The following is a 12,500-nucleotide window of genomic DNA, read 5'->3' as shown; positions in this document are numbered from 1 at the left end:
GATTTCCATGTCATGGGACCGCGAAGAGCCGCCAAAGTCCGGGGAACTCGGGGCGTCCATTTCGCGGCGCGATGAAAATTGCACCCAAGTCAGCGGACACACACTGGGTTTCCATTTCGCGTCACAACAAAAATTTCTACCCAAGTCTGGGAAACGCAGTGTAAGGACCTGCGGTTCGGTTTCTCCCCGTCGGTGCGAAGTGCGAACTCTACGACCGAAATGTGGGAAGGGACATAAGTATAATGCACATTAGAGGTGGAGCAATGGTTGGTTTATAGCGTGGGAGCGTTTGACATAACCCACGGGCCGACTCACATGTTGGGGCGACTTGAACGAAGGATTGTTTGCCGACCAGCAATCGGATGGCAAGTTTGCGACGTGTAAGGGCGTTTTGGCATGCGGTGGTCGAGTCAGCCTGGGCAGCGACTCGACCAGTCGCTCGTATAAATATGACAAGACGTTGGAGCATTTGGCATTCATTCGAAGATGGACATTCGAACATGAGCATTCGGTGATCAAGAAAAAAGTGCGAAGTAGTGGAGAAGGTCGCAAAAGAGGCGCGGGCATATATGCACCCGCTCTTGGGCAAGCACACACGATACGCATAGGGTTTGGTTCTCGGGTGAGGGCATGGGTAAGGAAGGCACCCGCCGTTCGGTGTGACACGGGGTGTCTCGGGTAGGTCGCCCGCCCGTCGTGGAAGAAGAAACACGGAGGTGTCTCGGTGACTTGGGTAAGTCGCCCGCCCATCATGCAACATGAAACGCTGGGTGACTTGGGTGAGGTCGCCCGCTCGTCGTGCAACGGTAAACAAGGTTCAGTCGATGAGTACGGTTGGCAGCTCGTGTGAGGGTGCGCCCGCCCAGCTCGGGCAAGGAAATCGGTTGGCACACGGAGGTGTTGCCTATTTGTAAAATTAGCTAAGTATGAAACTTGTTGTTTCCCAAGTATACTTGTAAAGCCCCGTAAAAATTGTGGAGTTGAATAATATATTGTATTCGGGCTTGGTAGCGCGGACAGGCAGAGCGGGGCGGGTTACCGTCCGGGCGGGTTTCCATGAACATAAGTATTGGTGAAAAGAAAGTATTCGGTGGCACCGCACCTCGCCAAGTACGGCTGAAAGAGTACTGTAGGCCTGGGGGCATGACACGCGGGGTTCCCATGTCGCTCGCACCGTGTTGGGGATGGCGCACGCCCCTTGATACCTGCACGATGGGCGAGCCACCGACGGAAGGCACGCGGGCGACCCTTGTTGCGTGCCCGGATGAAAGAGGTGACCATGTGCGGACGAGTCAGGAGGCGGGCAAGTGTGCGACGACGGGTACAATTGGCGAGGTGTTGGAGCCGACCCATGGGTGCGATGGTGCACACGAAGGGACGCGGCGGTTCGTTGGAATGGGGCCTGTCGAGGTTATGTGGCAGGTCAACCGGGCATGCATGATGATGGAGCCGACCCTTGTTATCCTCGAGAGACACAGCCCTTGGGCGAAAGGATTCGTATAAGTAAGGAGGATGGCGTTCGATGAAGGGACATCAAACTTAGACTTCCACATCGCAGAACAAGTGCGAAGGAAGGAGTTAGGCGAAAACGGAAGGAAGAGAAGGATGCGGGTAAGAGGGCCGCACTGGCGGGCGGATTACAGAGGGCGGGTCGGGCTTGGTAGCGCGGACAGGCAGAGCGGGGCGGGTTACCGTCTGGGCAGGCAGGCCGCACTGCATGCGGGCCATGCGCCCTCACTATGGACCGCACCGACGGGCAGAGTTTGGGTGCCACGGAAGGGAAATTCGGGCGGACAGGTTCGCAGTTCAGGTGTGGAGTTTTGTCGTGCAGGGCGCGGGCCAGTGCAGCACGACCACACGACACGACAAGTTGAAAGAATAATTGAAGAAGATAAATTCATGGTAAGTTATTTTTACTGCATTGTTAAGAACACTTACTGGAAAATTGATCGAGTGTTGAATTAGGCGCAGACCGTGTACTCAAGTATTGGTAAAAGAAAAAAGTACGGCGGTGCCGCACCCGCTTATGCATGGTTGAAATACTACCACTAGTATAGGAGTGTGACATGGGGTCTCTTGGTCCCTCCTCGACAAAGGTTGCCAAATTGCGGGGTACCTGGGGATTCCATGTCCCGCCTTGTCGAAAGCATCCCAAGTGCAGTAAAATTGGTGTACATTGAGCCTGCAACCTCACATCAAGAAAAAGGCTCGGTTAGTCAAGAGAATGAAGGTTTCTTCATTGGTAAAGGACCTCGCTAATGATAAAAGGTTGGAGTCTCTTCTAGAGCTAGTCCACCATGGACTATCAAAAGTTGAAAGAAGGACAGAGTGGCGGGGAACGAAGCGCCGAAGTAACAAAGTGCAGAGAGGAGGAAGGACTCGACTAGTGCTTGGGGGATATTATTGCCAAGGGTCTAGGGCTTCGTAATGACCAATAAGAAGGTTCAATGAGGGAAATTTACGAAAGGGTTTTCCTCTCTGAGAGAGAGAGAGAGAGAGCTTTTTCCTTGGCAGAGAGCCAACATCTTGTGTTCTTGTTCTTATGTTTTTGGCACCAGTTTGATGAAAGTAAACACACATGCATTAATAAGAAGAGAAGAAGATTAAGATAACACGATAAATTGCAAAGGAGCTTCACAAATTGTTATAAGTCTAGAAGAATCCCGCTATACCCCATTGCCCCAGATTCTTCAACGCGGTATCGGAGCTAAGGTGACACATCAAGGAAAGGGAATCTCAAGAACATCTGCAAGGTTGAAGCGTCAAGCCAAGAAGTCTCAATCACATCAAGGACAAGGTCTACCATCTATCATTCCTCATGGAAGACTACAAAGCAAGAAGAAACGCCTTGTATAAAGGCACCTACAAGAAGAACAAATCAAAGAGGGACCTACATCAAGCTACACCATCTTGAAGAATGAAAGGCACTACGAGTCAAGTCATCAAGCAAGTCCATTTGAAGAAAGCAACTTGAACAACATCAAGATCTAAGGAAGGCAAGCCATCAAGTCTTCAAGAAGAAAGCAAGTTCACTACATCTCAAACTCTATCAAGTAAGTATATGTCCCCTTCTGAGTATACCTCAGTGTCTTTTTGCAAGGAAAGTAACAAATTGGTTGGGGCCACTACATGTCCAAAGTCGAACGGTTTGGATGCCAAGAGTATGGACGCTACAAAAGGGATTTTCCTAAACTTAAGAAGGACAACAACAAAAAGAGAAAAAGGGAAGAAGCTCATGTAACTCAAGAAGTGAAAGAAGACGACAAGAAGCAAAAGAAGGAAGATCCTCCTAGGACTAAGTCAACCTCCTTGCTTAAAGTCTTCTTTCAAAGGGGGTAGAGGTCTCATTGGGGGTCCCATTTATGGGATTCAAGAGAGGATGATATACAGGCGAGAGCAGATGAAGCAAGAAAGGCTACACCAATCGAGGAGAAGTATCAAATAAAGTCGCGATGATAAAAGCATAATCAAGGTGAGGTATGTATGCATCAAAGTTTAAGTCATGTCACCATATATATTGATTGGGTCATGGGAAAAGTTCTAGAATCACGATAAAGAATAAAAGGATCTCTTTCACCAACGACATGCTCGGAAGCATGTGCTACAGTGGAGTAAAGGTCAACATGAAGAAGTGCTCCCATAAGGAGTATAAGGTGGTTGACCAATCAATCCAATAAGAAGCAAATGAAGAACATCGCGGTCACAAAGAATAACTATTTGACAAGATTCCTCAACATCTCTCGAAAGAAGGCACGACAACTCTGACAAAGGAAGAAAAAGATAAAGGACCCTTGACACCTACGAAGGCCTTGGAGATAGTAAGGTGCAGATAACCGATTCAACTCTACAAATATGTCATGATGAAGAGCAATATCACGATGAAGACATGAAGGGCCACTAAATCAAAGTACGGGAACAAGCGAGTACAACTAAGCATCCATGTGATAAGTGTTATGAAGGATAGACAAGGTGACAAAGGAGTAGCTAGATGACAAAAAGGCCCTGATATATATCAAGAAGGCCACTTTCCACGAAGGGAGCAATGACATGACAAACCAGGGGGGAAAGTGATCGATGGTCGGTACCCTGCCAAGAAGAAGTTCAAGAGTAGGCAAGAGGAGCGATATTCTTTGAGGGATGGGAACCCAAGACAAGAATTGTCCTGGAAGGTCATACTCAGGGAACACCTGGGTGGGTATGTACCTTTAGAGACAATGACCAAGGTGTTTATAAGCCATTGGCCTCGCCAACATTGTGCCCTGGTATTATGAGAGATAAAGCTGTTAGTCAAGGCCTTGCTATGAACAATGTTGGCTAATATGATGCTATAACAGATGGGTTGCCAATCCAGTTTCTCTTATGTGAATTATTCAAGATTGAAAAATAGCCAAACACCTTGTAATGATTTACGAATACCAGCCTAGTTGAGAGGGGGTGTCGAAGAAAGTGTAACTGGGTTCGGTCTTCATAAATGTACTTTTGATATTTGTATTTATTCAAGAAAATAAATAAATAAATAAATAAATAAATATATATATATATATATATATATATATATATATATATATATATATATATATATATATATATATATATATATATATATATATATATATATATATATATAATTGTCATTGAGTTTCTTGCTCATTGAAATAGGCCTAGCACATGTTAAAGTGTTATAAAGAGTCAAAAGAAAATGTTGAAGATATTAAGGGCATGTTACCCCAGGTATATTTATGTATTAGAGTCAAAGATATTCCTACCCTCGTGCCTTCGTTCGGGTCGTGCGCCCGTTCAAACCCCAAATTTCCTTCAGGCGGGCCGGGTCATCCCGTGCCATGTCGTGTGTGGGGGTGCGCGGGCACACGTGGGCGTGCCGAAAATGCCAGGTCATGACCGCCCATGTGCCTTCTTTGTTCGGGTCGTACACCCATGGAAACCCCAAATTTCATTCGGGCGATTCGGGTCGGCTCGCCCAGGGCGGGTCGGGTCGTGCCGTGCCGTGTGTGGGTGCCCCGGCACACGTGGCCGTGCACAAAATTCTAAGTCGTCACCGCCCGTGTGCCTTCTGTACATTCGTGCGGCCCGTTTTCCTGACGCTTCCTCGGGCCTTTGTTCGGGTCGTGCACCCATGGAAACCCCAAATTTCGTTCGGGGCGTGCACACATGGAAACCCCAAATTCCGTTCGGGCGGGTCATTTGAGGGCGCCCGTGTGAACTCGTTCGGGTGGGTCGTTTGAGGGCGCCCGTGTGAACTCGTTCGGGCGGGTCGTTCGGGTGGGTCGTTCGGGCGGGTCGTTTGAGGGCGCCCGTGTGAACTCGTTCGGGCGGGTCGTTTGAGGGGGCCCGTGTGAACTCGTTCGGGCGGGTCGTTCGGGTGGGTCGTTCGGGCGGGTCGTTTGAGGGCGCCCGTGTGAACTCGTTCGGGCGGGTCGTTCGGGCGAGGGCCGTATAAAAAATGCTAAGTTGTGACCCGAGGTTGGCTTTGTGCACGTTCGTGCAACTCGTTTGCCCGGCTCTCCCTTGTCGGTTCGTTTCGGTCGTTCGGGCGCCCATGAAAAATCGTTCGGGCGGGTCATTTGAGGGTGCCCGCGTGAACTCGTTTGGGCAGGTCGTTCGGGTGGGTCATTCGGGCGGGTCGTTTGGGTGGGTCCTTCGGGCGGGTCGTTTGAGGGCGCCCGTGTGAACTCATTCGGGCGGGTCATTCGGGTGGGTCGTTCGGGCGAGGGCCGTATCAAAAATGCTAAGTTGTGACCCGAGGTTATCTTTGTGCACGTTCGTGTAGCTTGTTTTCCCAGCTCTCCCATGTCGGTTCGTTTCGGTCGTTCGGGCGGGTCGTTTGAGGGCACCCGTGTGAACTCGTTCGGGGGGTCGTTCGGGGGAGGGCGCGCCCGGGTGAACGAGGCCGTATCAAAAATGCTAAGTTGTGACCCGAGGTTGGCTTTGTGAACGTTCGTGCAGCTCGTTTGCCCGACTCTCCCTTGTCGCTTCGTTTCGGTCGTTCGGGCGGGTCATTTGAGGGTGCCCGTGTGAACTCGTTCGGGCGGGTCGTTTGGGCGAGGGCGCGCCCGGGAGAACGAGCCCGTATCAAAAATGCTAAGTTGTGACCCGAGGTTGGCTTTGTGCACGCTCGAGCAGCTCGTTTGCCCGGCTCTCCCTTGTCGCTTCGTTTGGGTCGTTCGGGCGGGTCGTTTGAGGGCGCCTGCGTGAACTCGTTCGGGCGGGTCGTTCGAGCGAGGGCACGCCCGGGCGAACGAGCCCATATCAAAAATGCTAAGTTGTGACCCAAGGTTGGCTTTGTGCACGTTCGTGCAGCTCTTTTGCCCGTCTCTCCCTTGTCGCTTCGTTTCGGTCGTTCGGGCGGTCGTTTGAGGGCGCCCGCGTGAACTCGTTCATGCAGGTCGTTCAGTCGAGGGCGAGCCCATATCAAAAATGCTAAGTTGTGACCCGAGGTTGTCTTTTTGCACGTTTTTGCAGCTCATTTGCCCGGCTCTCCCTTATCGCTTCGTTTGGGTCGTTCGGGCGGGTCGTTTGAGGGTGCCCGCGTGAACTCGTTCGGGCGAGGGTGCGCCCGAGCGAACGAGCCCGTATCAAAAATGCTAAGTTGTGACCCAAGGTTGTTTTTGTGCACGTTCGTGCAGCATGTTTTCCCGGCTCTCCCTTGTCGCTTCGTTTGGGTCGTTCGTGTGGGTCATTTGAGGGAGCCGGCATGAACTCGTTCGGGCGGGTCGTTCGGGCGAGGGCGCGCCCGGGCGAACGAGCCCGTATCAAAAATGCTAAGTTGTGACCCGAGGTTGGCTTTGTGCACGTTCGTGCAGCTCATTTGCCCGGCTCTCCCTTGTCGCTTCGTTTCGGTCGTTCGGGCAGGTCGTTTGAGGGCGCCCGCATGAACTCGTTCGGGCGGGTCGTTCGGGCGAGGGCACGCCCGGGCGAACGAGCCCGTATCAAAAATGCTAAGTTGTGACCCGAGTTTGGCTTTGTGCATGTTCGTTCAGCTCGTTTGCCCGGCTCTCTCTTGTCGCTTCGTTTCGATCGTTCAAGTGGCTCGTTTGAGGGCGCCCATGTGAACTCGTTCATGTGGGTCGTTCAGGTGAGGGCGCACCCGTATCAAAAATGCTAAGTTGTGACCTGAGGTTGGCTTTGTGCACGTTCATGCAGATCGTTTTCCCGGCTCTCCCATGTCGCTTCGTTTCGGTCCGTCGGGCGGGTCGTTTGAGGGCGCCCGTGTGAACTCGTTCGAGCGGGTCGTTCGGGCTAGGGCGCGCTCGGGCGAACGAGCCCGTATCAAAAATGCTAAGTTGTGACCCGAGGTTGGCTTTGTGCATGTTCGTGCAGCTTGTTTTCCCGGCTCTCCCTTGTCGCTTCGTTTCGGTCGTTCGGGCGGGTCGTTTGAGGGCGCCCGTGTGAACTTGTTCGGGCAGGTCGTTCGGGCGAGGGCGCGCCCGGGAAAACGAGCTCGTATCAAAAATGCTAATTTGTGACCCAAGGTTGGCTTTGTGCACGTTCGTGCAGCTCATTTTCCTGGCTCTCCTTTGTGGCTTCGTTTCGGTCGTTCGGGCGCCCATGCAAAATCGTTTGGGCGGGTCATTTGAGGGCGCCTGTGTGAACTCGTTCGGGCGGATCGTTCGGGCGAGGGTGTGCCCGGGTGAACGAGCCCGTATCAAAAATGCTAAGTTGTGACCCGAGGTTGGCTTTGTGCACGTTCGTGCAGCTCGTTTGCCCGGCTCTCCCTTGTGGCTTCGTTTCGGTCGTTCGGGCGCCCATGCGAATTCGTTCGGGCGAGGGCACGCACGGGCCAACGAGCCCATATGAAAAATGCTAAGTTGTGACCGAGGTTGGCTTTGTGCATGTTCTTGCTGCTCCTTTTCCTAGCTCTCCCTTGCTTCTTCGTTTCGGTCACGCGGGGGCCCATTCAAATTCCAGATGATCCGAGGGACAAGTTTTCTTTCCGTGTGAAAGGTGGGCTAGTATTTGAGTTGTGTTTTCGCGTTTGCCTGAACGATGGCCTTGGGTCGTTTGTAGGGAGGCCGATTTTAATCTTCTCTCCATCCCCACTCGGTAGCGCATGAGTGGAAATGTTTGCCAGGCTCGGCCTGGGAGGCATATGTGAACAATTCCCGTTCCGTTCTCCAAGTTATTGGAGCTGTATGGGCTGTTGTGGTGTGGCTCCCTGGCTCGTCTTGGTCCCCGCGTGCCCCTTCAGATGATACCAGCGACAGGTTTCCTTTCCGTGTGAAAGGTGGGTTGGTAATTGAGTTGTGTTTTCACGTTTTCTTGAACGATGGCCTTGGGTTATTTGTAGGGCGGGCGATTTTCATCTTATCTCCATCCCCACTCAATAGCGCATGAGCGGTAATGTTGGCCAGGCTCGGCCTGGGAGGCATATGTGAACAATTCCCCTTCCGCTCTCCAAGTTCTTGGAGCTGTATGGGCTATTGTTGTGTGGCTCCCTGGCTCTTCTTGGTCCCCGCGTGCCCCTTCAGATGATAGCAGCGACAGGTTTCCTTTCCGTGTGAAAGGTGGGTTTCTAATTGAGTTGTGTTTTTGCGTTTGCCTGAACAATGGCCTTGGGTCATTTGTAGGGCGGGCGATTTTCATCTTCTCTCCATCCCCACTCGGTAGTGCATGAGCGGTATTGTTGGCCAGGCTCGGCCTGGGAGGCATATGTGAACAATTCCCGTTCCGCTCTCCAAGTTCTTGGAGATGTATGGGCTGTTGTGGTCTGGCTCCCTGGCTCGTCTTGGTCCCCGCGTGCCCCTTCAGATGATACCAGTGACAGGTTTCCTTTCTGTGTGAAAGGTGGGTTGGTAATTGAGTTGTGTTTTCACGTTTGCCTGAACGATGGCCTTGGGTCGTTTGTAGGGCGGGCGATTTTCATCTTCTCTCCATCCCCACTCGGTAGCGCATGAGCGGTAATGTTGGCTAGGCTCGGCCTGGGAGGCATATGTGAACAATTCCCCTTCCGCTCTCCAAGTTCTTGGAGCTGTATGGGCTGTTGTGGTGTGGCTCCCTGGCTCGTCTTGGTCCCCGCGTGCCCCTTCAGATGATACCAGCGACAGGTTTCCTTTCCGTGTGAAAGGTGGGTTGGTAATTGAGTTGTGTTTTCGCGTTTTCCTGAACGATGGCCTTGGGTCATTTGTAGGGCGGGCGATTTTCATCTTCTCTCCATCCCCACTCGGTAGCGCATGAGAGGTAATGTTGGCCAGGCTCGGCCTGGGAGGCCTATGTGAACAATTCCCCTTCCGCTCTCCAACTTCTTGGAGCTGTATGGGCTATTGTGGTGTGGCTCCCTATCTCGTCTTGGTCCCCGCGTGCCCCTTCAGATGATACCAGCGACAGGTTTTCTTTCTGTGTGAAAGGTGGGTTGGCAATTGAGTTGTGTTTTCACGTTTGCCTGAACGATGGCCTTGGGTCGTTTGTAGTGCGGGAGATTTTCATCTTCTCTCCATCCCCACTCGGTAGCGCATGAGCGGTAATGTTGGTCAGGCTCGGCCTGGGAGGCATATGTGAACAATTCCCCTTCCGCTCTCCAAGTTCTTGGAGCTGTATGGGCTGTTGTGCGGTGGCTCCCTGGCTCATCTTGGTCCCCGCGTGCCCCTTCAGATGATACCAGCGACAGGTTTCCTTTCCGTGTGAAAGGTGGGTTGGCAATTGAGTTGTGTTTTTGCATTTGCCTGAACGATGGCCTTGGGTTGTTTGTAGGGCGGGCGATTTTCATCTTCTCTCCATCCCCACTCGGTAGCGCATGAGCGGTAATGTTGGCCAGGCTCGGCCTGGGAGGCATATGTGAACAATTCCCCTTCCGCTCTCCAAGTTCTTGGAGCTGTATGGGCTGTTGTGGTGTGGCTCCCTGGCTCGTCCTGGTCCCCGCGTGCCCCTCCAGATGATACCAGCGACGGGTTTTATTTCCGTGTGAAAGGTGGGTTGGTGATCGAGTTGTGTTTTCACGTTTGCCTGAATGATGGCCTTGGGTCGTTTGTAGGGCGGCCGATTTTCGTCTTCTATCCATCCCCACTCGTTAGCGCATGAGCAGTAATGTTGGCCAGGCTCGGCCTGGGAGGCATATGTGAACAATTCCCCTTCCGCTCTCCAAGTTCTTGGAGCTGTATGGGCTGTTGTGGTGTGGCTCCCTGGCTCATCTTGGTCCCCGCGTGCCCCTCCAGATGATACTAGCGACGGGTTTTATTTCCGTGTGAAAGGTGGGTTTGTGATTGAGTTGTATTTTTGGGTTTTCCTGAACGATGGACTTGGGTCGTTTGTAGGGCGGCCGATTTTCATCTTCTATCCATCCCCACTCGGTAGCGCATGAGTGGTAATGTTGGCCAAGCTTGGCCTGGGAGGCATATGTGAACAATTCCCCTTCCGCTCTCCAAGTTCTTGGTGCTGTATGGGCTTTTGTGGTGTGGCTCCCTGGCTCGTCCTGGTCCCCTCGTGCCCCTTTCGATGATACCAGCGGTAGGTTTTCTTTCCGTGTGAAAGGTGGGTTGGTGATTGAGTTGTGTTTTTGGGTTTGCCTGAACGATGGCCTTGGGTCATTTGAAGGGCGGCCGATTTTCGTCTTCACTCCATCCCCGCTCGGTAGCACATGAGCGGTAATGTGGGCCATGCTCATCCGCGTCCCTCTTTCCCATCCCAACGATACGAATGTTGAAATTTTTCTCGGCGCTCCTTTGAGCCTTCGTTGTTGCGGGTCCGAGATGGAAGCCCCAAAACTCCGTCGTTGCCTATGTCGCTATCATGCCCGTCGGTTGTTGCGAATAGAGAATTTTGATTGGGCTGGGCAGCCATTTGTGGCTCCATTGAAATTGGCTCCTCGTTATATTGTTCACCTCCTCCCTATTTGGTGTGGAGGGTTTTTCTTTTCGTGTGAAAGGTGGGTTGGTAACTGAGTTGGTTTTTCGGGTTTGCCTCAAGAATGGCCTTGGGTCGTTTGTAGGGTGTCCGATTTTCATCTTCTCTCCATACCCACTCGGTAGCGCATGAGCGGTAATGTTGGCCATGCTTGTCCTTGGAGGCATATGTGAACAATTCCCCTTCTGCTCCAAGTTTTGGGAGTTGTATGGGTTGTTGTGGTGTGGCTCCTTGTGATGGCTAGCCTCTTCATTGTTCGGCTGTTTATGGTGCCGGTGTCTTGTGCTTGTACTCTTTCCGTGTTGGCATTTTCGGTTGAGATGCATACATTTAAGAGGGACATGGAAGGGTTTTGGTTGTAAACCACCTACCCTCCCTCTTGCTTGCTTTTTCCATCGGGCGATGTGAGGCGTTGTTCTCCTTGTTGTAAAGTCAAGGGTTGGCATTCCTTTCAAAGTGCACATCGTTCGTGGTTGCGTTGGCTTTGAGGTTTTGATAGATGTGTTGGCCCATATGTTTGATCGAGGGGTCGGCTTTTCCCTTGCATCTTGCATGCGTGGCAGGCTTTTGTGGTTGGAAATGTTAAGTCACAACGTTTATGGGCATTTGTTGTTTCAATTGTGTATGGGCTTGTGGTCCAATGGGGAGGAGGCTTGCTACTATAGTCATCGATGGTGGGGGCTATTTGGAAGAAGGATTTCGAGGTGGAACGCTTTAACCTCCCTCCTTGCGTGGAGGTGGCTGTAGGGGAAATTATTCATCGTCCAGTCGGTAAAGCTGTGGGAAATCCCCTAGGTTGCCTGTACGTAGGGTGCGTGGGGTGCGGGGCTGCCCGATCCCTCCTCCTGTTCGGATATGTGTCCTTGTATTGTGTAGCGACCCTCTTGATTTTCACTTGCTTCCTTCCTTTGCCTTCGCATCGTGGTTTCCGCAGCGGTCAAGTGATCGAGTTCCACCTGCAACCGCACGTGGGCACCTAGGTGGCCTCAGTGCGTGGCGTGGAGGGTCGGGGGGCATTTCTAAGAGAGATGTTGTGGGCTCGGTTGGTCTTCTATTTGGAAGAAGGATTTCGAGGTGGAATGCTTCGACCTCCTTCCTTGCATGGAGGTGGCCTTAGGGGAAAATTATTCATCGTCCGGTCGGTAAAGCTGTGGGAAATCCCCTAGGTTGCCTGTACGTAGGGTGCGTGGGGTGCGGGGCTGCCCGATCCCTCCTCTTGTTCGGATATGTGTCCTTGTATTGTGTAGCGACCCTTTTGATTTTCATTTGCTTCCTTCATTTGCCTTCGCATCGTGGTTGCCGCAATGGTCAAGTGATCGAGTTCCACCTGCTACCGCACGTGGGCGCCTAGGTGGCCTCGGTGTGTGGCGTGGAGGGTCAGGGGGTATTTCTAAGAGAGAGGTTGTGGGCTCGGTTGGTCTTCTATTTGGAAGAAGGATTTCGAGGTGGAACGCTTCGACCTCCCTCCTTGCGTGGAGGTGGCCGTAGGGGAAAATTATTCATCGTTCGGTCGGTAAAGCTGTGGGAAATCCCCTAGGTTGCCTGTACGTAGGGTGCGTGGGGTGCGGGGCTGCCCGATCCCTCCTCTTGTTTGGATATGTGTCCTTGTATTGTGTAGTGACCCTCTTGATTTACATTTGCTTCTT

Source organism: Pinus tabuliformis, chromosome 2_2 (assembly GCF_031772625.1).
Source record: "Pinus tabuliformis cultivar Carrire ecotype Pingquan chromosome 2_2, CPIR1, whole genome shotgun sequence".
Taxonomy (NCBI): Eukaryota; Viridiplantae; Streptophyta; class Pinopsida; order Pinales; family Pinaceae; genus Pinus; species Pinus tabuliformis.
Note: the sequence above shows the minus strand (reverse complement) of the source record.